We start from the raw sequence: 22230 nt of genomic DNA, 5'->3' as shown, positions 1-22230 counted from the left end.
ACTTGCAACTTAAAATGAGTACATGACATTAAAAAAAAAAAAAAATCTTCTAGTTTGAATGGATATCATGGCAGCTAAGTTATTCAATCAGACGCATGTAGACACTTTCCAAAAAGTATCTTTGTCCTGATATTGCCAGCTGAAATGTGTGGTGGACAGAACTTCCTGACCAGAAAACTGAAGAATTTTAGAAGAGTTGGCCTGGTACAGATTTTTTTTTTTTTAATTTTTTTTTCTTTATTTATTTATGATAGTCACACAGAGAGAGAGAGAGAGGCAGAGACACAGGCAGAGGGAGAAGCAGGCTCCATGCACCGGGAGCCCGACGTGGGATTCGATCCCGGGTCTCCAGGATCGGCCCCGGGCCAAAGGCAGGCGCCAAACCGCTGCGCCACCCAGGGATCCCCCTGGTACAGATTTTAACAGAAACCAGACTGTCTTCAGATTTACAAATACATTATTTAGAACTTACTTAAAAGGGCCGGGACACCTGGGTGGCTCAGTCTGTTGAGATTCTACCTTCAGCTCTGGTCATGATCTCAGGGTCCTGGGATCAAGCCCCACGGTGGGCTCCCCGCTCAGTGCGGAGTGTGCGTCTACCTTTCCCCCCTGCTTTCCCCCCTGCTCGTGTTCTCTGTCTCTCAAATAAATAAAATCTTTTAAAAAAATTTAAAAGGCTGCAGAATGCCTTCCTTTAGTGAAAAGATTCCAAAAATTGTTTCATACAGAATCCCATTTTTTTCTGAATACTGACATCAGCAATGCAACACTAGTGTACTTTTAGAGGGAAAAACTCTATGTAAGTGTTTCCAGATATCAGAGCTACTTGACAGAGATTTGACTGTTAGACACCAGCAAAGTGCCTCCATTCAGATCATGCCAATTCAAATCCAACCTTGAACCTGGCTCTATGTATTTCATAAATCTGCCTTGCCTGGATATAAATAGAATAGCCAGCAGCAGCAGTAAAATATCCAAGTCATTATTCCTCTATTTGTTCCATTTAGAGTGAAAAATATACATATTTTTTTCCTGCAGGCACGTGTTTATAAGTTTCTGTTCAGCAGGGGAAGCTCACACTGAGTTTATTTCAAGCATGCAGGCAGATGCTTTTATATGTATGTAAAGGGAACTGGCTAATAATCACATCAAGGAGGGGAATTTAGGTGGATATGTCCAGACAGAAGTGAGCATAGTGGCTGCATTGAAAGCTCTTACTAGAAAAGGAGAAAATCTCATCTCATCAAGCTGTTGGGGAGGGGCTTTGGAAAAGTACTGCTCCCAGTACAAAAGTGCCTTTAGTTACCTGCCTTGGAGTCACTGAAGGTGCATTAGTGCCAAGGTTGCTCCTGTACCCGCCTCCCCTGTGGGACACTATTACGCTTCAACTTCAGGACTTCCTTTCCACCTGCCAGTGATCATATGAGTGGTTTAGGAGGGGATGACAATTTAAAGTGATGTCTTTTAAGTAACGGGCAGGCAGTCCAATTGGACTATCACTAGGAGCACATCCTAATCTCTATAGGCCAGGCCATGGGGTAGCAACAAAATGCATTTTCCAAGATGGCAGTGGTCTGAGTCAGGTGACCTTCTTCGTCTTCGTCTCCTCTGGCTGGGAGCTGACTTTGAATGGGAAGATTCTTGAAGGGTTTATGATTTAGTTAATATGCCTGAGTTTTTTCTTTGCTTCAGTTTTCTTTCTTAAGTTTCCTGGTATATTCAACCTTAACTATCATGTGGGGTTAAACCCAGTGATATCAGAATGTTAGATTCTTTCCTCAATAAAATGAAGCCTCAGAATTTCTGAATACCTGGCTTCGACATGGTTCTGTCTGGTGTTGTGACGGCACAGACACTTTGTCTTTGAAATGCTATATCTTCTCTTAGTTCCTCCTGCACTTTGAGGCTGAGCAGCAAGTACAGGAGTTGTTAAACACAAAAATTGTTTACTTGATTATTGCCTGAGCCATTCTCTCTGACAGACCATGGAAACAAGTTCCAATTAGGAACTGAATCATTTCAATATGTCTTTGTAACTGTAAATGAATTAGCTCTTTTTACAAGAATTTGCATCTATATATCCAGAGACTACATACTGTTACTGTTTTGGAAAGTGGAATAAAATGCTTTAGAAAGTTTCAAAAAGAACCCAAGACTTTCCCACAATCCTCCTCCCAGGATTTCTTGCAACCTGCACACAAGAGAAGGCATGAGAATTAAAAGTATGGAGAAAGGTGCTTAATATTTAGGGCAAATCAATGTGTTTTGGTTGATCTGTAATCTTTTCTTTTCTCATAAACAGCAAATCTTAAAAAACAAAAACAAAAACAGCAAACAGCATCAGCATAAACGGTAAATGGAGAAGGATAATCTGGGGACCAAAGACAACCATGTGTTACACCATCCAGATATTTACTACAGTGGTTCTCCAATGTGTCTGGACCAGCAGCAGCAGCAACATTGCTTGGGAACATATTAGAAATGCAAATTCTCAGGGGGCAGGGTGCACCTGGCTGGTTCTTTCCATCAGTCCGTAGAGCACGTGCCTCTTAATCTTGGGGTCATGAGTTCAAGCCCCACATTGGGTGTGGAGATTATTTTTTAAAAATGCAAATTCTTGGGTCCCACCTTAGACCCCTCTAGTGTCTTTTCTATTTCCATCAAATGATTTAGCTCTCATAAGTCACAGGCTGTGCGTCCTAGAAGCTTAACTCAATTCTGACACCATCTGATGTGATGTGTTGGGGTTCAGGAGCAAACAATCCAGAAAGAATTCCTGAGGCATCTTTGGTGCAGAAAGGTGGTTTTATTAAGGCTCGAGGAAAGGACCCGTGGACAGGCAGCCGCAGTACTGTTGTCAAGAGTGACCGCTTATATACTTTCAGGTTGGGAGGAGGTTAGGGAGAGTGTAAGTCTCTAAGGAATTTGGAAGCAAGATTTCCAGGACCTCGAGGGGCTAGCTGCTGTTAGGATAAGGTCACTTACTGCTGTCTAGTAACCCTTAGTCATGAGACCCTTCAGATGTATATCAGTGGGCCATATGTTTGGAGGATGATTGCTAACATATTTCCTGGGGGGGTAGAGATAAAGGATGTTTCCAAAGGGATTTTTATATGTTACAGACGACTTACAGGATCCTAGTGGTCGGGCTAATGTCAAGCTAGTTTTGCCTGTAGCAAAGTATTAACATTGAGGCAGTTGAATTCTTGGAGGAAGGCCACTCTCCCTGTCCCAAGTACTTGTCAGTTGTAAGAAAGTTTAATTTTTTTCTGTGTTTCTTTTGCAAAGGTTCTCCCTACTACATCTACCTAGAGATAGTGTCAGATTCCACAGCGTAAGGGCTCCATCCTGTTGTGCCCAAGATTGCGAATCCGAGAAACCACCGAGGAACTGGCACCAATGCAAGCGCACGAGGGTTTATTAGCAAGCTCGAGCTTGGGTCCAAGTATACCTGACACAGCGGAGCAGGGACTTGGACCCCAAAGTGGGTTACAGCTGGGTTTTTTATAGGCTGGTCTAGGGGATTTTCAGAAGGGGTGGAGGAATTTCTCAAGTTCTGTTTATATTCTGATATGGGGCTTTCAAGGGCATTGAGCTCTGTTCTCATTCTAATATGGGACTTTCTACCATGGGCGTGGGCTCTGTTGTCTTTCTGATACGGGATTCCCTGCCAAGGACATTGAGGACATTCTGCAGTTTTTCCCCCGTAAAGTTCAGCTCTTATTCACAGGGGCCTAAGATGGCTGTACTTGTGCTAATACTAAACTTTAGGTGGGATGGCCTTCATTTTTCTCGGCCTCCACACATCCCACCAGACTGCCCTGATCTGGGACACCAATCACCAGGCCAAGCTGTCACCTGTGCTTCTGACCGACAAGCTATAAATCAGGATTTCCACAACCCCCTCCTAGGGTTTGTGAATTTGCTAGAATGGCTCACAAAGCTCAGGGAAACATTTACTTACTTTAACCAACTTATTACCTAGAATATTATAAAGGACACAAGATGACAAGCCAGATGAAAGAGGTATATAGGGTGAATTCTGGAAGCATCCCGAGCACACAGCTTCTGTCCCCCTGGAATACCGGGGTGTGCCACACAAGCACTCCTAGCTTGGGGATGGGGTCGCCAATTCGGAAACTCATCAAATCTTGTTCTAGAGTGTTTGTAAAGAATATTCTCCAGTTCCCCCCACCTCTCAGAGGTTGGTGGGTGGGGCTGAAAGGTCCAAACTTCAAATGCCAGGTTATCTTGATGACCAGCTCTGTCCTGAGGCTATGGAGGGGCCCCACATTGTTTCATTAGCATAAACTCGGGTGTGTTCTGGAGGGGCTCCTTATAAATAACAAAAGACACTCCTATCACTCAAGTTTTTCTGAAAATTTTAGGAGCTCTGTGCTGGGAACCAAGGGACAATGACCAAGTGTATTTATTTTACCACATATGGACTCTGAAGTGCTGGGGACAGGCCCAGCAGTCCCTGTCCTTAACAAGTTCTCTAGATAACTATGATGCACACGGAAGTTTGGGTACCACTGCTTTAGGATATCTTTTTTTCCACTTCCGGGGCCTGGGCTCCTACATTTGCCCCATCTCAGAGCAGGATGAAAGTTGCCTTCACTAAGAAAATCATGTCAAATAGGAAATAACAGAATAAAGAATTGAAGGCCATTGCCTTGGCTGCAGAGTTGGCTAATGCCTTTTATTTTTAGATCTCATCAGTTATGCTTTCTTTCCTTTTAATTCTGATAGATTGGAATTAGGGTTCGTTGTACCAAAAGGGGCTAATATTCACCCAGAAATACACTAAAACAACACACAAGCCAGCGTCTGGTTTGATTGGCTAATGCCCATGCTGTTCAAGGCTCTAGATCAATCTCCCCATGGTGGGCAGGACAGAGAACGAAAGCCCTAATTGCTCGTAGAAAATACAACTGAAAAATCCAACGTGAATGTATCAGGGCAGGATCTCAGCAGAGAGAACTCACTCCAGCTGGTTCAGATGAAGAGATTTTACTTAATGAGGGCAGGATTTTAGAGGTGTGGGCAGAGTTTGGAGAATAAAACATGCAAGGGCCGGGGACCCCGAGACTAGCAGCAATGGAGACACTAAAACCCCTTAAATGGAAGAGACAAAGGGAGAAAATGGTGTCACTGGGGAGCAAGTACTGCCCAGTGGGAATTCTTTTGGTTTTCTTCTAATGTTTTTATTTAAGTAATTGCTATACCAAACCTGGCACTTGAACTCTCAATCCCAAGATCAAGAGTTGCATGCTCTTCTGATCAAGCCAGCCAGGCTTCCTGGAACTGCTTTCCTAGAAGGATCCAGTTATTGCCCAAGATGGGACTTGAAAGCCAGGAAGGAAGGGGGAAGAATATCCTGACTTATCTCTCCTGCCCTCTAATTTCTAGCCTACCATTTGCCAAACTCAACTAGAAGCCAAAGGCAAGGAGCTGAGTGATAAACTCCACGTGGATCTAACTCTGAGGTTGGGGCAGAGCCGAGAAGGATGAGGATAAATGGGTGGAGGGAGGTAGCAGGGATAATGAGAAAAACAGAAATTGCAACTCCGCAGCTTTCACTCTCCTTTAACTATTTTTATGGGAATTGGTCTTTTTTCAAGAAAAATTCATATTTTTCTTTTACGAGAAGTAGCTGTAATGTTGGAACTCTAATTTTTATAGGGTCTTCACATAAATATTTGTCTCAATGTTGTATTAACTCTAAAGATATCAGCGACTGTGACTAAATTAATAACCAGAATTATCAGAGATTTTTAGAACTTTTGATCCAGAAATGTCATTTGGCACAATTTTTGTAGGTAAATAGCTTTAAAACATTGTTTATATTCCACAAGAACAACTCAAAAGACATTAGCATATTTTAATTAACACATTTTAGTAGTAAAATTATATTTAAATTACATTTTGTTATCCTCCTAGTAGCTTTACAAGTAATTTTCAGACATATTTGAAAGTCTGCCCGGAGGGTTTTATTTAATATAAAACAACCAAATAATTTTGCAATATTTATAGAAAGTTTTGTGTAAACATCCAAATTTCTAAAGCACATCAAGCTCCAGTTTTGGATTCTATAATGAATGCATAATCAGTGGAGGAGGCACACAGAGTCACCTTATTATAGTTGTCTCTGCTTTATGGATAAAGATCAATCAGATTCCTAAGTGTAGGGCAGACCCAGGGTCCCACTGCGGGCGATAGATACTGACCTATGAGAGCCAGTTCTGTGCCTTCCTCTCAACTCCCTGGGCAGTGACCTCACATTGATAGTTTGAAATCTGCTGTGATAGGAGCGTTCACACATAGATGGACAAAAGGTGGGGGCGCCTGGGTGGCTCAGTTGGCTGAGCATCCGACTCTTGACTTCAGCTCAGGCCATGATCTCAGGGTCCTGGGATCCAGCCCTGTGGGGGGTTCCTCGTGGGGCTCCACGGTGGGCAGGGAGTCTGCTCAAGGATTCTCTCTCCCTCCCCCTTTACCCCTCCCTCTCCTTGCACTTTCTCTCCCCCTCTCTCTCTAAAATAAATAAATGAATCTTAAAAAAAAGAAAAGAAAAGAAAGAAATGGGTAAAAGATACAAATAAGGGCTTTCTTTTTCTTACTTTTTCTCTCTTGCTCTCTTGCTCTTTCATTCTTCCTTTCATTTTTCTCTATTTATTTATTTGGGAAAACATAGAGGCCCACCAGGTATTTAGCTTTTCGCTTGGACCTGGTTGTACTTATAATGTATTTTTGACTAAGATTTGCTGAGGATGGTTGGGTCCCTGCCCATATGATTCCCAGGGTTTAACTATTTCAAATTTACTCTGTGTTCGGAGCTAATAATACTGGAAGTGTTCACCTTGTAAATCCAGTTGATACCTGCATTGGGTGAGGGGAGGTGTCTCCCATCAGTGGCGTTCTCCTCTGGGCCTTTAAACTGTCAATCTCAGGGAGAGGAGGCCTCTTTGCTTCACCTCTGTGCCCAGGAGTGAGCTGAGCCAACTCCCAGCCACTACAGTACCTCCTACCCCACCAGCCTCTGCTCTGCCAGCCTCCCTCCTGCTTCTTCTAGGGTCCCTTGCAGCTTGCCTAGGCTCCTCCAGGGTCCTGCTGCCTGAGATCCTGATTTTGACTAATTTTAATAATATGTACTTTTTTGGGGGGACGAATATCATCCCTTTACCTTCTCCTTACACATTCCTTTTACTAAACGAAGGGGGAGCAGAACCCAACTCACTCCTCCCCCACTTTTTCAGTACAGAAGCTACATAAGCTGAGGCAACCAGCCAAGATCCCCAATTAACCTAAACTATAATTTTTCTTCTAATACTTGAAACCTTGGCAAGTTCTGGGCATAAAGCCAGATGCCTTCTATCCTAGGCTACAAAGGCCATCATTACCTAAATAAAATTTTGCCCAAAATAGAAAAGTCAGCTCTTTGTTAGTGACATTTGCTTTATGCCATTATAATTTACTATCCCTGGGCACCCTGATAATGATGAACTTCCTATTCAACACTTTCTTATTCATATTTAAGAATTGTACTGTTTTACCAGATAATAGGCAAATAGAAGTTTAAAAAATAAATTACTTTACACTTGACCAATAGAAGGTCTAAGTCCATGTAAATACGAGCAACTACCACCTTCTTGGCAGGTAAGTTTCCCCATTTGCAAAATGGGAACCACAGTGGTACCCACCTAGCTAGGCTCAAACAAGATGCCAAATAAAACTTGCACAAAGCAAGCATCCAAACGTATTAATCAGTATTGTTAGTGTGGATCCATCCATATGTTCCCTTTCATCTAAACTTACTTTGAGCACATATGATCTTTCTGAGTCCAAACTAACCTCAATTATTAATCAGGTTTAAAATTTTTCTACCTTAGAATTGTTTGGGGTTCTTGTCATTTGTTTTACTTTTGTGAAGAGAGATAATATAAAGAGATCATATAATTTATTTAATTTTTAATTTTTTTAAGATTTATTTATTCATTCATGAGAGGCACACAGAAGCAGAGATATAGTCAGAGGGAGAAGTAGGCTCCCTGCAGGGAGCCCAATGTGGGACTGATCCCAGGACCCTGGGATCATGACCTGAGGCTAGGGCAGATGCTCAACCACTGAGCCACCCAGGAGCCACCATATGATTTATTTTAAAATAAATAAAATATTTATTTTAAATATTTTATTTAAAATATTAATAACAGATGCATCAAATATTACTATTGGTGAGGGATGGATATTAAAAGTGGATATTAAAAGTTGTTTTTGGACACTATCCATTCTGTGTTTCTAGAAAGAATTCCAGTATGCTGAAGAAATTGCCATCTAAGAAGAGTTTAAGGTGAAATACAGAGCAACAGAGCCATGTAAAGGGTTTTATAATGAGACAGAATTTATCACTCTGACTCTGATCTTGCCCTCCATGCATGGAATTCTCTTCTTATAGCAAAACAATGTAAAAGGTGAGGTGTGATCAGAGGAGCTTTCACAGCAGAATATGCAGAGATTGGAGGAGGGAGAGATACTTCTGTAACTGAGGAATGCATTTTATTGGTAGTGATTTATATAATATCCATTTTTATTATACTGCAAAATCTATGTATTATGTTGCAAACATTTAAAATTCCTCCAAGTATTGGGGCTCCTGGCTGGCTCAGTTGGTGAAGCAGGCACCTCTTGGTCTCAGGGTCATAAGTTCAAGCCTCATGTTGGGTGTGGAGCCTACTTAAAGAAAAAAAAAGAAAAAGTAAAGAAAACCAGGGGCGCCTGGGTAGCTCAGTTGGTTGAGTTTCCAACTCTTGATTTTGGCTCAGGTCATGATCTCAGTGTCATGGGATCAAGCCCTGCGTGGGGCTCTGTGCTCAGCAGGGAGTCTGCTTCTCTCCCTCTCTCTCCCTTCCCCCTCTTTCCCTCCCCCTTCCCACTCCCAAGCATGCTCTCTCTCTCTCTCTCAAATAAATAAGTAAATCTTTAAAAAAATTCTCTAAGTACTCATTCACTTAATAAATTTAAAAACATATGAATAGAAAAAATAAGAGTTCCCTAGATATTTAAATGTTGATTACAACTTAAATTTTTACATCTAATATATCAGATTCTTGCAAATGCTTTAAAGCCTTTTAAGGATAGATATAGAACAGCACAATAATTGCAGAACAGATGCATACACGTATGCTATCACTAGTTATAAAAGGGTTAATACCACGATTTAGAACCCCCATTATCATTTTTACCCCAACAGGGAGATTCGTATCATAAAAGCCTGGAGTATTTCTCACCTAACTGCTCATCTTCTCAGATGGAAACCCTTGGCATTCATCCAATTTCACTTGCCAGATTAGGATGCATAATCATTTCGGACCTTTTTCTGTTTTGAAACCGAAATGAGGATTCCTAGTTCATCCATATTTCTGTTGTAATTCAGCTACAGAGTAATGGAAGGTTTGTGCCTTTTAAGCCTTTCAGATATAAACAGATTTGCCTGAATCTAATAATCCAGGTAAGGGGAATTATAATCTAGAATTATCCTGGATGAAGAAATACCAATCAAATTTAAATTGTGCAAATTGTGCTGGTATTTCTCATACTTATGGCTTTTATTCACCACCTCCCTTTTTCCTTAATCTTTCTTCCCCCCCAAATCAGGCTCTTCTAAGAATGTAACCCTTCACCTCCAGTGAGATTGAAATACAAAGGGGTGGGATGTGCCCTGAAACAATCACCTTATGTTGTTACTGAACCACCTAGCCCCACTGCTAACTCAGGAAACGAGTCAGAGAGCCCTGGCGCACTGCTGCCGACCGCCCTGTCCCTGGCAGTCCCTGGGGCACCGGGCAAACCGAAGCATAGCTCCTGCCTTGCATCCTGCCAGGATGCAAATTTGGATAAAGTTATCGCCAGAGATGCCAATGACTGAAGAGAGGAGGGTTTGGAGAAGAGAAAGGGGGAAATTTATTTTGAGTGCCAGCAGCCATGGCAGGTGACAGGCTCAAGCCTTAACAAGCGGTCTCTCTGCCGTCAAGCTGGACACCCAGAGTTTTCGAGAGGTTCAGGAGGGTATGGGTGGGGTGTGCAAGAGGCAGGGAGCATGTGATTGTGGGTGGGGGGTGGTTTGTGTTCAGGATCATGGGCAGGGAAGGGGACGAAGTGTGGGGTGTGGTCTTCTAGGCATTCCGTGGCTATCAGGATTTTTCTGCTCTGGCGGTTGGGATGCTCTGGTCATTGCAAAACACTTTCATGGATGCCTCAAGAAAGTGTGATAAGAAATAGGCACTGTGGGTTTCAGTTAGAGCACTAGTTAAGCAGGCTTGTCTATATTTGCTTTTAATTGCTGGGGTCTAAGGTTGAACAAGAGGGCTCACTAACAACATCAGTGTAGAGACAGGACTGCAGCTTGTTCTGGGAAAGACTTTCCCTCTGGACTTAGCATGACATGTCTTCAGTCTGGACTCCGAATGAGATGGACTCTTTGAAGCAGAGGAAACTAGTTTCATCCAGGAGGCAAATGAACCAGGTGCGCTTTTCAAGAACCACCAGAACAACCAGGAACTAAAAATGATGGGGTCATAGAGTTTGGATGGATGCTGGTGGGGTGCAACCCCTGCCTGTGGGTGAGCAGAGCTGTTAGCTGCTGACCAAGAGTGTGTAAGCCACACAGCCAGCTGTCCTGGTATCCAGACTGCCCTGGGACACACAGATGTGTCAAGGGGGGCGATTTATAAGAGCTAAAAAACGCTCTGCTTGGGTGAGAGGACTCCAAAGAGTTATCTAGAACGTCGCCTTCAGCAACAAAAGGATAGTGAACATGAATGGTGAAAAACTCACACAAACATTTTTGAAGATCAATACATATGTGTTAAGCCTTTTACTTTTAGAGAGAGAGACTACTGGCATGGATATTTTCAAGACAAAATGGAAAGCCAGGCAAAGATCACAAACTCTGAGGAAAATATATAATATAGAAGAGAAAGACCAGAATAATATGGGGAAAATAGTCCCCACAGGAAACAAATAACAAAATGAGCACTCTAGAACTAAAAAAGACCAGTTGGTATCTTCAGGAAGATTTTAGAGGATATTCAATCCGTGAAACTAAAACAGAGTCCCACAAAAAGGGAGCATTGCAGAATAACAAAGAGGATTCAGTAAAAATGTGATTGTCAAAATGGGAAAAAAAAAAAAAAAAGGCAGTATAAAACTTGAAAAATGCAAGCAAGGAATTCTAAACTAAAGTTAAACCCAAAAGGCAATGCATTGGAACATGTGAGAGAAAAAATGGTAAAGGGCATTGAAGTCAGTTGAGGGAGGTCCACATTTGAAGAACAGTATTCTATAAAGAAAGAGAGCAGAGAAGAAAGAAGGAAGGAAATCCTTAAAAGCCACGGAATGGACAAAACAGGAAACAATTTCCCAGAACAAAAGGCTTTTGGGTTTCATATTGGAAGGGCTCCCCATGTGTCCATTTGCCTAGACAAAAAGGAGCCAGGCCTAGACTCAGTCTCCCCCAGTCCCTGCTGGTCTCGGGTCATTAATCCAATTTGGCATCTCCTACTGCGTCCTCCATCCCCAGACTCCGTGGCCTCTCTGGGTTTGCAAAAGAATAGCCCACCACACACGGAAAATCTAACAAGAAAATATTTTAAAACTATACCAAAACTCCAGTGCTGCCCAATCAAAGGATGTCCCCTAAGACACCAACAGATTCTTCTCATCTCTTTTGGAAAACACTTCATAAGCAAATTCATAATGAAAAGAAACATCTCTGTCTCTTTAATCTGTAAAAGTGCCTTAAGAAGACGTGCAGAGGACAGTGGAAAGAGAGGTTGAGCGCATGTGTGGCGGAAATTCAGACACACCTTTCCTGAATTAAATATGAAATGAGAAGCTCCCATTGAAGACCATTCACTTGCCAACATACCAACTCCTGGAACAGAAGCCCAGGAGCTAGACATTTCTGAAATTAAGCCTATGGCTACTTTCAAGCATTTATCCCGAGAAGCATACTTTTATTTATTTTAAGATTTTAAGTAATCTCTACACCCTCCGTGGGGCTGGAATTCATAACCCTGAGATCAAGAGTCTTATGCTCTAAAAAAAAGAGAGAGAGAGAGAGACTCATGCTCTTACGAATGAGCCAGCCGGGTGCCCCAAGAAAGCATACTTTTCTTTTTCTTTTCTTTCTTTTCCCTTCCTTCCTGATTTCCTGACTTCCATTTATTTATTCATGAGAGACACAGAGAGAGAGAGGCAGAGACACAGGCAGAGGGAGAAGCAGGGTCCCTGCGGGGAGCCCCATGCGGGACTCGATCCCTGGACCCCGGGATCACGACTGGAGTCCAAAGGCAGACGCTCAACCACTGAGCCTCCCAGGTGCCCTGAAAGCATACTTTTATAACTGCTCTCTACAATGTTCTCACTAGTTAGTTGCCTGAACTAAAACTGATCGCGGGCCGCCTGGGTGGCCCAGCGGTTGAGCATCTGCCTTCGGCCCAGGGCGTGATCTTGGGGTCCCAGGATCGAGTCCCACATCAGGCTCTCTGCATGGAGCCTGCTTCTCCCTCTGCCTGTCTCTGCCCCTCTCTCTGTGTCTCTCATGAATAAATAAATAAAATCTTTTTTTTTAAAGATTTTATTTATTTATTCATGAGAGAGAGAGAGGCAGAGAGACACAGGCAGAGGGAGAAGCAGGTTCCATGCAGGGAGCCCGACGTGGGACTTGATCCCGGGACTCCAGGATCACGCCCTGCCCCGAAGCCAGGCGCTAAACCGCTGAGCCACCCAGGGATCCCCAATAAATAAAATCTTTTTAAAAAATTAAACTGATCGCTTAGGTTTAACAGAGCATCGCAGTTACTCTGACATGTCCGTGTGTATTGGTTTGGTTGTGTGTGTGTGTGTGTGTGTGTGCATGTGTGTGTGTGGGTGTGTGTTGGGTTCCACAAAAACGTTGGGACGTGTGTGTCTTGTCCATCTCTCTACCCCGTTGTCTAAGACTGCCTGGCACCTTGTAGGTACACTGTTAACTGTGGAATGAATGAACAATTGAATGAATGAATGAATAAACGAATGAATAAACAGAACTTCCTGCTGTGCAGTTTTCTTTGTACCTCAGGAGACTCCCCAGTCCAAGTGTGGTAGTTGGTGTTGACAGTCAAGCTCTCAGATATGGAAGCTGGGCTCAGATGCTAGGACTTCTGAGGAGTGCTTCTTTCCCATTCCTGCTGTCAGCTCTGTAAGCATAAGTGGCAAAAGTAAATGGGGACAAAGGCAATATTTGCTATGATAAAACATAAATGTCCATCAGTGGAGAATTGGGAAATGTTGAGATTTCAGGAGGCAAAAAAATGATACTGCTTTATTTCCCTCTTGAGAGGGAAATTTTCTTCCTTTCTTCCCTCCCTCCTTCTTTCCATCTTTCTCTCTTTTTTTAAAATATTTATTTTGAGAGAGTGTGAGCCAGCCCAGGGGAGAGGGATGCAGTGGGGTATGGGAGGAGCAGAGGGAGAAAGAGAGACAGAGTCTCAAGCAGACTCCCTGCTGAGTGGGGAGCCCAATGTGGGGCTCAATCCTGCCACCCTGAGATCATGACCTGAGCCAACATCAAGAGTCAGATGCTTAACCAACTGGGCCACCCTCTCCCTTCCCCCTCCTCCCTCTCTTCCTCCCCCTCTCTTCTTCCCCCTGTTTCTCTCCCTCTCCACCCACATCGCTTTCTAAGGAAAAGTCCTAATTCCAAGTCCACATAGAGCTTCACTGGAGAATGTGGCTGGAATGTGAGGCCACGTGTAGGCTTGCTGCTGGAGGCCAGCCGCAGGTGCCTCCTAGGGCCACCACTCTGACCACAGCCTAAAAAGGACAGGCCACTTGTGCCCCTTTTCTCCTCCTAGCCCCATGGATCAGATAAATCACTCCTACTGAGGGGATGGGATCACTCATACTGTTACACCCTGGGGGTGGAAATTCCCTCAGGAGGCATGTGGGAATAAGATTTCCCACAAGATAAATTGTCTGTGGACACCCCATGTTATAGAATGCATCCATTTAGGAATAAAGGCAGGTGTGCACTTACTGACACAGGAAATGCTCCAGAGGATATTATAAGTAAAGGGGAAATTGTGATGCTATGTATGACTTGATTTTTGCAAAAATAAATGAATAATTCTAATCCATGTTAGCAAGAAAGAGGTCTATGCATAAACTTAGTGATGGCTGTCTTTGGGGTGGAATTATAGGGATGTCTGTTAATAAACTATAGTTGTGATGATATCTGAATTTTATATAATGGAAAGGCATTTCTTTTACAACCAGAAAAAAAAAAAAAAGAGTTGAAGAAGGAGAATTAAAACAGAAGTAGATTTTTCTTTATTTCTTCCTAAAATTGCCTTGAGGAAGAAGAGCCAAGCCAAAAGGGTGTCTGGAATGACTGGCCATGCTGATGGCCTTGCCCATGGGTGCTAGCACACATGCTGAGGGCAAGGGGTTCTGGCCACCTGGTACCCTCACTGAGTCTGGGACAGGAAACCACAGTCTGGGGCCTGAATGTTACGGCCTCTGAAGGCACAGAAGAACAAGCACGGGCTTTGGTGTAGGTGAGCCAAGGCTCAAATGCTAGTGCTGCCATGTCCTTACTGTTTGAATTTGGGCAAATTACTTATCCACAGCTCATGGTCAAAACTCATCATACTACACAGTTACAATGGGTGCCTTCTATTGTATGTAAATTCTGTCTGAATAAAGTCGATATTTTATTTTACTTTATTTTATTTTATTTTATTTAAGATTTTATTTATTTGAGAGAGAGTTTGGAGAGAGAGAGCACAAGCATGGAGGAGAAAGAGAAGCAGGCTCCCGTTGAGCAGGGAGCCCAATGTGAAGCTCTATCCCAGGACCCTGGGATCATGACTTGAGCTGAAAATCAAGAGTCCGATGCTTACTGGCTGAGCCATCTAGGTGCCTCCTTCCCCTTTTTTTTTTTTTTTTTAGTGTTTTTTTTTCCTCAACCAACAGTTATTATTTTAAACATTCATTAAAAAAAAGATTATTTATTTATTTATTTATTTATTTATTTTTGACAGAGAAAATGCACACAAGTGGGGGGAGCAGCTGGCAGAGGGAGAGGGAGAAGCAGGCTCCCCATGGGAGCCCAATGCGGGACTCAATCCCAGGACTCTGGATCACATCGAGGCAGGCGCTCAACCACTGAGCCACCCAGGCGTCCCAACAGCCTGGTTTTAATAGTGTACTACTATAGCTATGTAAGATGTTACCACTGGGCAAAGCTGGGTGAAATGCATACAGGGTCTCCTGTTATTTGTGCAACTTCCTGTGAATCTATAATTATTCCAAAATAGAAAGTTGAAAATGAAATAAAAAATAAATGTTGGGCAGCCCAAGTGGCCCAGCAGTTTAGCGCAGCCTTCGGCCCGGGGTGTGATCCTGGAGACCCGGGATCGAGTCCTACGTCAGGCTCCCTGCATGGAGCCTGATTCTGTCTCTGCCTTTCTCTCTCTCTCTCTCTGTCATGAATAAATCAATAAAGCTTTAAAAAAATGTTGATGTATTGGAAGACTTGGTTTGATTCTATCACATCTCCCTAAACTGGCTAGAGTCAATACAATCTCACACTTTTTTTTTTTTTTTAAAGATTTTTATTTATTTATTCATGAGAGACCCAGAGAGAGAGAGAGAGAGAGGAAGAGACACAGGCAGAAGGAGAAGCAGGCTCCACGCAGGGAGCCCAACATGGGACTCGATCCCGGGTCTCCAGGATCATGCCCTGGGCCAAAGGCGGCGCTAAACCGCTGAGCCACTGGGCTGCCCAATCTCACACTTTCAAAGTAACTTGGCAAAGTGGTTCCAGAATTTATACGGAAATGTAAAGAACCAAGAATCACACACATTAAAAAAATTCTTGAAAAAGAATGAAGGAAAAAAAAAAAAGAATGAAGGAAGAGAACTTGTCCTACCAGATGTGAAGATTTATTATAAAATAAGGAGTAATAGGTAACAAGGAAGTATGGCATTGGCATACGAATGAATAAGTTGATCAATGGGATGAGTGGGAGTGAGGAACTATGAATGTAGAAACAGTTGATTAATGACTAAGCTAGCATTATAAAATAGAGGAAAGGATGGATTTTTCAATAAAAGGTATTGGAAAATCTGGGCATTTGTATATAAAAATAAAATTAGATCCTTATCTCATGCCTGACACAAAAATCAACTGAACCATCATAAAACTGCTTCAGTGAGCAATTATGAAGACACGTAAAACAAATGAAAAAACAGATTCAGGAAAAAAAGCATATAAAGAATTAAATGGCAATTTTATGAAGGAAACATATAATAATCTAAATTTTAAAATTCCTTGGATGGGCTGAATAGGAGAATGGAGAAGACAGAGGAAAGAATCAATGAACTTGAAACAGAATTTTACCACAGGTTTAAAGAATAATTAATACACATTCTACACAATCTCTTCCAGAAAATAGGAAGAAATATTTCTCAACTCAGATGATGAGGCCAGTATTATCCTGATATCAAAACCTGACAAAGACACACACACACACACACACACACACAAAACTACAAATGAATATACCTCTTGAATATAAAAAAAATATTTATTTTGAAAGTAAGAGAGAGACAAACACACACATACACAGGAGCAGGGACAGGGGTGGAGGGAAGAGGGAGAAGCAGACTCCCCACTGAGCAGGGAGCCAGATGAGGGACTTGATCCCAGAACCCTGGGATCGTGACCTGAGCCAAAGGCAGACGCTTAAATGACTGGCCACCCAGGCACCCCTAGATGCGCATTTTTTTTAAGATTTATTTATTTATTTATTTATTTATTTATTTATTTATTTATTTATTCATGATAGAGGCAGAGACACAGGAGGAGGGAGAAGCAGGCTCCATGCCGGGAGCCCGACACAGGACTCGATCCTGGGACTCCAGGATCGCGCCCTGGGCCAAAGGCAGGCACCAAACCGCTGAACCACCCAGGGATCCCCTAGATGCGCATTTTTAAACAAAATATTAGCAAATAAAATTCAGTAATATATAAAAGAATTATACACCATGACCAAGTGGTGCTTGTTCCAAGGATGCAAGATTGGTTCAGTAATTGAAAATCAACCAAAGTAGGGGTGCCTGGCTGGGTCAGTTGGTTAAGTGTCAGCCTTTGGCTGGTCCTGGGATTGAGCCTCATATCATCTGGTTCCCTGTTCAGTGGGGAGTCTGTTTCTCCCTCTCCCTCTGCTCCTCCCCCTGCTCATGCCCTCTCTCTCATAAATAAAATCTTAAAAAAAAAATCAACCAATGTAATTCACCATATTAACAGACTAAGTAAGAAAATTGCAAAGTCCTGCAGATACAGAAAAATATTTGACAAAATTCAAAACCCACTCATGGAAAAAACTCAGCTGGAAATAGAAATGGCCTTGATTTGATAAAAAGTCATATGTAAAAAACTTACAGAGAACATCATACCTAATGGTGAAAGAGTGAATGCTTTCTCATTTAGGATGAGAACAAGGCAAAGAAACCCACTCTTAACACTGACTCTCAACATGGTACTGTTAGTCCTAGCCAATGCAGTGCGGCCAGATAAGAAAAGAAAAGGAACATGGATTGGAAAGAAAGATTGAAAATGTTTACTATTTGCAGATGACATAATGATCCACATAGAAAATGCCAAGGAATCTACAAAAAAAAAAAAAAAAACCCAAATCCAAAACCAAAACCCTCCTAAACTAATAAGTGAGTTCATCAAGGTTGCAGGATACAAAATCAACATACAAAAATCAACTGCGGGGGATCCCTAGGTGGCTCAGCAGTTTAGCACCTGCCTTCAGCCGGGGCATGATCCTGGAGTCCTGGGATCTAGTCCCACATCGGGCTCCCTGCATGGAGCCTGCTTCTCCCTCTTCCTATGTCTTTGCCTCTCTCTCTCTCTGTGTCTCTCATGAATAAATAAATAAAATTTTTTAAAAAATCAACTGCATGTCTACATTCTAGCATGATCACTTAAGATGTAATGCCATTTACAGCCCCGGTGGTACAGCAGTTTAGCACCGCCTCCAGCCTGGGGTGTGATCCTGGAGACCTGGGATCGAGTCTCGCGTCAGGCTCCCTGCGTGGAGCCTGCTTCTCCCTCTGCCTGTGTCTCTGCCTCTCTCTCTCTACAGAGATTAGAATTATCTCTATGAATAAATAAATAAATAAATAAATCTTAAAAAGAAAAAGGTATAATGCCATTTATACTCCCTCAAAAAATATACATAAACCCAATAAAATATAACATTTATATATAACACAACATTAACTTGCATGCTGAAAGCTACCAAGTGCTAATAAAAGATATCAAAGTAGATGTAACTAAATGGAGAAATACCACGTTTATGGAGTGAAAATCTCAATACAGTGAAGATTTCAGTATTCCTCAAGTTAATATACAGATTTAATGCAATTCCTATCAATACCCCAGGAATACTTTTTGTGAGAGAGGCAAAATTATTAAAACATTTACATGAGAAGTCAAAGAGACTAGACTAGCTAAAACATTTTGCAAAAGAAGAATGAAGTGAGAGAAATTAATTCCTTTCTAGGAGTTAGTGCTGGGACAGACAATCGTGTACTTACAGGCTTATGGTCCCCACCTGGCCACATAAGAATAGGCCATGGGCTTGGAACACTTCCTTACCCAGAGATGAAGAGCCCACACAACCTGTGCTGGGCTTATCACTTCATAGGGGAATATCTTTCCCCATTTCATGCTTAATGAATGCTCTTTTGTCTTTACTTGAAGCTTGTGTATCACATGGCACCCGCTCAACTCCACTGTATATCTGTCCTCCTTGGGGATGAGACAGTCTTCCACTATGGCACAAGAAAGACAAATTGCTCTGTGTCAGCAACCAGGGGAGACCTGCTGGCCACAGGGGATCAATGCCCACTATTGAAACAGATCTTGCTTGGCCTGTTCTCTATGCAAGTGAAGCATTATTCCACCCAGTGCTTGGCAGCATTGTGTTCTTATGGATCAAGATGCAGTAGCCACAACTGTTTGGGCTTTTATCCCTGGTGGTTGGCATTGTGGTGATCCCTGTAGCCTCCATGTACTTGGAGTCCTCCTCTGGGACTGGTAACTGGTGAATGGTAATCTGCTTGCCACCTGTTGTTGTATACAGTATTTCAGACTGCACGTTACTGACGAGAGATAGGGTTAGATGAATGGAACAGAATAGAGATCCATAGATACACAGATTTTTTGACAAAGGTGCAAAAGCAATTTAGTAGAGGAAGGATAGTCTTTTCAACAAATAATGGAAATGTAAGAGCAATCAGATGTTCACAGGCAAACAAATAAACCTCAAAAAAAAAAAAAACAATAAAAACAAACTTTGACCTACATCTCACAACTTATAAAAAAAAATGAACTCAAAATGGACCACAGATTTCACTATAAAATATAAAGCTATAAATCTCTTAGGAAAAGAATATATGTGATGTAACAAAAAATAGACAAAATGGACTCCGTTAAAATGTTTAAAGTTTGTGCATCAGTAGACACTATCTACAGAGTAAAAATGCAATCCATGGGATGGGAGAAAATATTTGCAAATCGTATATCTGATAAGGGAGTAATATCCAGAATATATAGAGAACTTCTAAAACTAACAACACAAAACAACCCAGTTAAAAAATGGGCAAAGAACTTGGACGTTCCTCCAAAGGAGGCATACAAGTGGTCAATAAGCACAAGTAAAGATGTTGAACATCACTGATTATCAGGGAAAGGCAAATTAAAACTACAACTACATCTCTTGCCCATTAGGATGGCTACCATCAAAAACCCAGAAGACAACAAGTAGAGTACATGGAGCAGTTGAAACTCTTGTGCACTGTTGGCAGGAATGTAAAATGGTACAGCCACCATGGAAAACATATGGTGGTTCCTCAAAAAACTAAAATTAGAATTACCATATAGCCCAGCAATTCCATTTCTGGGTGAATACCCCAAATAATTTAAGCAACATCTCAAAGAGATTATTTGTACACCCATGTTCATAATGGAATGAGTCACAATAGCTAAAATGTGGAAGCAACCCAAGTGTCCATTGATGGATGAATGGATAAACAAAATGTGGTATACACATACAATAAAATACTATTTAGCCTTGAAAAGGAAGGAAATTCTGCAATATGCTACAACATGGATGAGCCTTGAGGATATTATGCCAAGTGAAATGAGGTAATCACAAAAAGCATGATTCCACTTATAAAAAGTATTTATACTTCCTGACTTCGATCTCAAAATCATAGAGACAGAAAGTAAGAGGGTGACTGCCAGGGGCTAAAAGTTAGGGGGAATAAGGAGTTATTGTTTAATGGGTATAGAGTTTCAGCTTTACAAGATGAACAAAGAGTTTTAGAGATGGGTGGTAGTGATGGTTGCAAATGTATTTAATACCACTGAACAGGGGCGCCTGGGTCGCTCAATTGGTTAAATGTCTGCCTTCAGCTCAGGTCATGATCTCAGGGTCCTGGGATCGAGCCCTGCATCCAGCTCTCTGCTCAGCAGGGAGTCTGCATCTCCCTTTACCCCTGTCCCCCTGCTTGTGCTCTCTCCTGCTTTCCCTCTGTCAAATAAATAAATAGAATCTTAAAAAAAAAAAAATCCATGAGATGTTTCCATTAAAAAAATACTTAAAAAAATACTGAACAGACACTTAAAAATGATTAAGATGGTAAATTTATGTTATGTGCATTTTACCACAATAAAAGAACTGAAAACAAAAAACAGAAAACCAAATTATTCAATTAGCAAAAGGCCCTCCAGTTAGAGTGATTTAACTAACGTGGTTCGAAGAAATAAAGTGCACCATCAGATGCTCTGGAAAAACCAAAGACAATGCTACACTTAAGGAAGAAACAAGAATAAAGTAAAAAGCAAGACAAGGGTCCCTATACTATTGAATAGAGTTATAAACTTCCTCCCAATGCAGTAAGAAGAATAAAAGAGGATTAGTTATTGGGAAAGTGGTGGTAAATGGACATGCTTTCGGAAGTTGTGATTGTCCATATGGAAACTCAAAGGAGTAAAAAAAAAAAAAAAAAAAAAAAGGGTGGGGCACCTGGCTAGCTCAGTCCAAGGACCATGTGACTCTTGATCTTAGGGTCGTGAGTTTGAGCCCCATATGGGGTTGTAGAGATTACTTAAAAAAATAAAACTTTGGGGATCCCTGAGTGGCTGGACGGTTTATCACCTCCCTTTGGCCCAGGGCATGATCCTGGAGTCCTGGGATCGAGTCTCACATCAGGTTCCCTTCATGGAGCCTGCTTCTTCCTCTGCCTGTGTGTCTGCCTCTCTCTCTGTGTCTCTCATGAATAAATAAATAAATAAATAAATAAATAAATAAATAAATAAAATAAATAAACCTTTAAAAAAAGATTAAAATTCAGGCATCAGCAAGGTTGTAAAATATTAAAAAATCAGTTGCATTCCTATGCCTACACTCAAATAATTAGTTCAAAAAATAATAAATTGAGAAAGATCCAATTGCCAATGTAACAGAAATGTAAAATACCTAGAAATAAACCTTTTTTTAAAAAAGATTTTATTTATTTATTCATGAGAGACACAGAGAGAGAGAGGCAGAGACACAGGCAGAGGGAGAAGCAGGCTCCACACAGGGAGCCCGACACAGGACTAGATCCCAGGTCTCCAGGATCACACCCTACACTGAAGGCGGTGCTAAACCACTGGGCCACCCGGGCTGCCCCTAGAAATAAACCTTTAAATTGAAGTCTTAGATCTTACTGAAAATTATGACATTTGATTGAGGGACTATAAAAAAAGATCCAAACCATGGAGAGACCTACAATATTTCTAGATAGAAAGACTTAATTTTAGGGGTGCCTGGGTGGCTTAATCAGTTAAGCGTCTGCCTTAGGCTCAGGTCATGATCCCAGGGTCCTGGGATTGAGCCCTACATCGGGCTCCCTGCTCAGTGCGGAGCCTGCTTCTCCCTCTTCCACTGCCCCTCTCCTCTTCTCATATGTTCTTTCTTTCATACTCTTTCTCTCTCAAAAAGAATCTTTAAAGACTTAATTTTATATTATAAAGATACAAACTCTCTCCAAATCTATTTCCCACAATCTAAATATAAGTACCAATGGGATTTTTAAAAAACTGAACAAAATTACAGTTTATGT

Source organism: Canis lupus, chromosome 18, assembly GCF_048164855.1.
Source record: "Canis lupus baileyi chromosome 18, mCanLup2.hap1, whole genome shotgun sequence".
Classification (NCBI taxonomy): Eukaryota; Metazoa; Chordata; class Mammalia; order Carnivora; family Canidae; genus Canis; species Canis lupus.
Note: the sequence above shows the minus strand (reverse complement) of the source record.